At 42.4% G+C, this 5,208-nt stretch overlaps 1 pseudogene; it reads left to right on the top strand.

Moving 5' to 3' along the window:
• The first annotated feature begins 3,423 nt into the window (after positions 1-3,423).
• LOC142034095 (uncharacterized) lies at positions 3,424-4,360 on the top strand (annotated as a pseudogene).
• The last annotated feature ends 848 nt before the right edge of the window (positions 4,361-5,208 follow it).

Genomic DNA, 5,208 nt, shown 5'->3' with positions numbered 1-5,208 from the left:
AGATTGTTTGCCCCACTGTTCTGGCCTATACCCTCCCAACCCTTTTCCCACCCTTCCTCCCCCAATTTTTATTTCTTTGTCTCTGCATTTTTTTCAAAATCTGTTGTTAAGAACATAAAACTCAGAGCTCAGCCTGAACCTTGCGCTTGCAAACCAAATCTGTTCATTAGCTTCACGGAAACACATTTTTCATACAATGCAGGGAAACCAAGCAGCCATGCAGCCCAAGTTTGGAATGAGACACGGTTGGATTATTGGCAACTGGCAAACAGAGAAGCAAAGGATTATAGAAATGCAATCTATTCTATGTGAAGCAGAGGCATGAAGTATTATAACCTCTTAGCATTAGCATCTGAAACATCCATAGAGCTGAGAAAACCTATTGGAATCCTCCTCATTTAAAATTCAATGGTGTTTTCCTGTATTGCAGATATTGTATAGATAGATCGGAGTTAAATACATTATAGGATTCTAAACTGTAGACATTAGTGGAAACAGACACTAAAATCCGGAAGGGGGTATCATTTCCTAAATGAGGGTAAGAGCTAATCAATCCATGTCTTTCTAAAATCTAATTAAAAAGTCTAAATACCTTATGGATAAGAGATTCAGATAATGCCCAAGCTGTTTAGCAATTGGAAACATACCTCAGGTGATAGCTTTACTAATGGGTTTTCAGCTGCACACAGTCCAATTGTGGGTACAAAGTTCTAGAACTTACTTTGTTTATTCAAGGACAGAAATACTGGGACAAGGGGTTTTTTTGTTTTTTTTCTAGAGGTCTTAATCCATTTATGGTCACACATGAAAATTTCCTTCTTCATCTAAAAAGTGGGCAAATAAATAAGAAGACTTTCCCACCCTAACCATTTATTGTTTACAAGTATGCTGGGGCAGGAAAACATTTTCTGCTTGCTGACAAATCCAGTTCTCTAAGCAGCTGTGGCTGCCCAGCATTGAGATATAACACATGCAAGGTTTGAAGAAAATAGCATGGACTGCCTCAAATATCTTTGCTAAGATTGTCATGTATGTCTTAAAAAGTGTCTGCCCAGAAGGATCTGCATTGAGCATCATCTCTTTAGGTGACACAGAAATGCCACAGATCTCTGCACTGTCAGAAGCAGGGCAAGAGCCCCGTAAGTTAAAAGGAACAGAAGTCACTGAAGGCTGAGTTTTAAACTTCTTGTAACCCATTATTTTTAAATACTTTCCAAGAGCTAATTAAATAACCAGTGAAGACATAAGAACTAGGACGAAGAGCAAAATGCAATTAAATGTGGAGATAACCACCATGTTGCATCTGAATTAGAAAGAATTTATGTTGATAGTTCTATTTGTCAGACAAGGTTCAAAAATAGATTTTCACTATATGAAAAGGAGAAAATTGTAGACTGAGTGGGCAGTAGGTGGATGTGCTTGGAGGAGTTTGGCTTGTGTATGGAAATAAATACATGTGAACCTTGAATAATGAGAATAAAGGGGGCAAGAGCACGTGATAGAAACATAGCACTTGTTTAATAAATACTTTAGAGGTAGGCTACAAAAGGTTAGGAGCATATATCAACAGAATTACAACTGTAACATCAGGAAAAGAGAGGCTTAAGTTTGGAATTCTTTTTTTTTTTTTCTTCAATCAAGAGAAGAAAAATCCGGCTTTTAAAGGAAGAATTAGTCATGAAACACTGTACAAGTGAGAAATGAGAAACCAAGGTCATGTCAGATTCTTACAGTCAATGCATGTTAACAAAGAAAGCCATTCTAGCACATTTTTAAAATCCATCTTTTTTTCTCTTCAATGTCAAATTCAGTCCTTGTAGTGAGAATTGCAAGAACTAAAATCCGGTTATGTCAACAGAGACTCTTTCAGCTTTGGTGCACTTTGCTCCGTGATCAGGTTCCTTGCTTTCAGTAAGAGCTTTGGTTTCTTTATGATGCTCTGCACATATCTTGACACCAATTTGGCAATATATAACCTCTAAAGTTAAGAAGGCAGTTTCAATTCTGCATGCAGTGTATATTCAACCTGTGTTTTTCAGCAGAGCTGGACTTCCTTATTTTATTAGCATGGGCATCTGTCCACCAGGAATTGGTGTAGGCACTAGTCTGACATAGTAGGTCACTTGATAGAGTGTTGTGGGCAGAAGGGGGAGGAAAGAACAGTTGCTATTAGAGTGGCATGTAAGTGATCTGAAGGTATCTTTTCTCATTTCACCTGAGATGCCCCTTTTTATCAAAGGTAGATAATTTTTTTTAAAGTTTTTCACTTGTTGGCAATCTTGAGGGACAGCAATGTTTTCAATGCATAATCAGTCTAAATCAAACTTAATTTTTTTTCTTCAAAATTTCCTGTGACCTTTGAGTTCCCACATTTGGGATGTTTCAGTGAAACTCTATTGGGGTTGTCAGGGATGGAGCATGCACTTCCCCCGAAGAAGTGCAGGCCGTCCATCGTCCTTGGCCCAGGCTGCTGTGGTACTGCCAGGGGCCTCCAGTGAGGACAGATACCTGGGCAAAAGCTCAGACCTTGGCTCTGAATTTGGGGAACATTTGTCAGACATGAGTGTATTGGGTTTGTGTGGCAAGGTTCTGGTAGCAAGGGGTGCGAGAGACTGAATTGTTATCTTGAGCTGTTTGTCTCAGAGATTGTCAGTTGTGGGCGACTTCTCAAGCCATTCATCTCAAGAATTGTGGACTGCTTATCTGGAGCCCTTCATCTCTGAAATGGCCTGTCTAAGCAGGACATTCCTCTGTCCATAAGGACAATTACTAGGCCACTGAGGCATTCAGGAGAGGAAACAGGCTGAAGCAGGCAAGGAAGTAAGGATGTGGAGGGTACCATTCTCATGGAAACTGTAGTCTTTGAGATAAGATTTGGTCATGTAAAAGTCATGTGATAGACGAAACCTGCAGTGTGTGAACAGTGCATGAACAATACATACATGCATACCTCATCGACATATGCCCTATAAAAAAACCGTGGAGACAAGCTGTGGTGTGCACCCACCACCGAAGAATTGAAGACTGAGGACCAACGGGACACCGCTGGATCCATGGTGGTGACTATCCTTGCAACTGTATCCTGACTGCTTGCTTGATTTCTGCCTTTTCTTCCATTCTATTCTATTGCTACTATTTTCTACTTTTGATACTTTTGATAATAAAAACTCCTTTGGTTATATGGCATTTGACCTCGTTTGTGTCTTAATCTCGCTCTTGGGATCATATCGAAACCTTCCCCGACATTGGATCAGGACATTTAAATTGGCATCACAGACGGGATCCCTTGAGACAAGAGTGACGTACTGTTTCTCAAATACGTGAGTCGTCTCAGGAACATAAGGGGAGCAGGCTTGTGTTGTGTTGTGTTTGAAACTTTACGTGCTGCCTTCCTGAGACAACTGCTTCCCCACTTTGTGTAAGATGAGTGATAGTAAAATTGCCCCTTTGGGGAAAGAAGTTTTGTTTGAGTTTTTAGAAAAACATAAAGTGCGACCCTCTGTGCCTGGAGTGGACTGGGCTCAGGGAAATTGGTATAATCTGCAAAGTGTTGATCGGATTTTCGCTTTACAGCAAGACACTAGAGTGAGGTCAGGGAAAGGAAAAGCAATTGTCTGTGCTGTTCTGGGTGCCAGTGTGGCCGCAGCAGTGGAGGATAGGGATTGCCACCTCACTGCAGAATCTCAAATTATTGAATCCCTCCAAAATCTTGTTCAGACCCTTCTGGGACAAGTGGCGGGATTAAAAGCACAACTTGAATCAGAAAAGAACCAAGTGAAACATTTGCAAATTGCTCTTAAGGAGCAGCTCCTTGCGGATACTGTCCGTGAGGAAATTCCTCCAAGATCAAAAATTGACTATACCTTTAAGGACCTGCAGGCAGCAAAAGAGAGAGTGGAGAAGTTGGAGTTGCCTTCATTGTGACCCTTAGTCAAAACTGAATATATTTATGATGATGAGCAGGACCAGTTCCCCCAAGTTACACTAAAGAGGTCCCTTATACTGCCACTGAGTTGGTAAAACTAAAAAAGGAATTTGGCTGAACCTCTAAGGAGTCAGGAACAGAGTATGTGTGGGGAGTATTGTTGTCGGGGGGGGGGGACACCAGATTCTGTTAAGTGAAAAGGAGGTGGAAGGGTATTGGGAACCGGGAGTGTTTTTAACTACTGGGGATTACTGTCCCCCCTGGTCTTTAACCCAAGGGGCAGCCTATTGGGCGGGGGGTTTGAACCCCTTGGAGAGGGGGGATCCCCTTGCAATTACAGGGACTGTTGATCAATTAGTGGAGAGTGTTGTGGCTGCTTTAGGAGGATTCACACCTGATCGGGACTTGGGGAGAAGTGGCCCAGGAGTTAATTAATTACAGGTGCAAGTATGGTCCCATTAACCCTCCAACCACCAAAACAGACTCCAGGGGCTTGATGCAGGCTGAAGTAAAAATAATTCTGTGCCCTGGGAGTGATAAGAGAACATCCCTTGCTAAATTGCTGGGTGGGGGAGAGATATCCCAAACAAACGTAATAGACTGTGGGCACAGGGATACCAGAAGGGGATCCCGCGTGACTTAATGTACAGGATGCCAACAGACAAATTGGAAAAATTGGTAACAGGGTGGCCTGGTAAATCAGCAAATAGAAAAGTGGATTTTCAGAATTCTACTCCCAGCGCACCCTCCCTGATTGATTTATCAGAACCAAATGCCACCCAAAAACCTGTGGGAAACTAGATCCTTGGCTTTTTGGTGGTGAGCAGGGGGCATCAAAGGTTGGATGTATATCTGACAGCTCACCGAAAACAGCCAGGGCGATTTACTAATTACAGGCATTGTAGGGCCAAGACAAGCCCCGGTCACCTTTCTGGTAGATACCGGAGCTCAAATTTCAGCTATTAAGACCAAAGACGCTGCTAATTGCGGAATTACACCCTCCAAACAGTGGCTTTTTGTGGCAGATGCATTCGGCATTGTTCAGCCACAGGCATTAGCCACAGTCAGCCTGCGTTTGCCAGGGGAAGATAGTGCCAATGGTTGTGGGGGAGTTTCCACTTAACCTTTTAGGACTCGATGTTTTAAAGGGAAAAACTTGGATTGATAACAAAGGGAGACAGTGGTCATTTGGCTCTCTCACAATAGATATTCGGCTGTAACAAGCTGGGCCGCTGCTTCCCCCTTCAAAGCTTACAAATGTTAAGCCCTACCCGATACCCTTG

This window comes from Buteo buteo, chromosome 8, assembly GCF_964188355.1.
Source record: "Buteo buteo chromosome 8, bButBut1.hap1.1, whole genome shotgun sequence".
NCBI classification, from domain to species: Eukaryota; Metazoa; Chordata; class Aves; order Accipitriformes; family Accipitridae; genus Buteo; species Buteo buteo.
The sequence above is the reverse complement of the archived record's forward strand: the minus strand, read 5'-3'. Positions and strand labels throughout refer to the sequence as shown.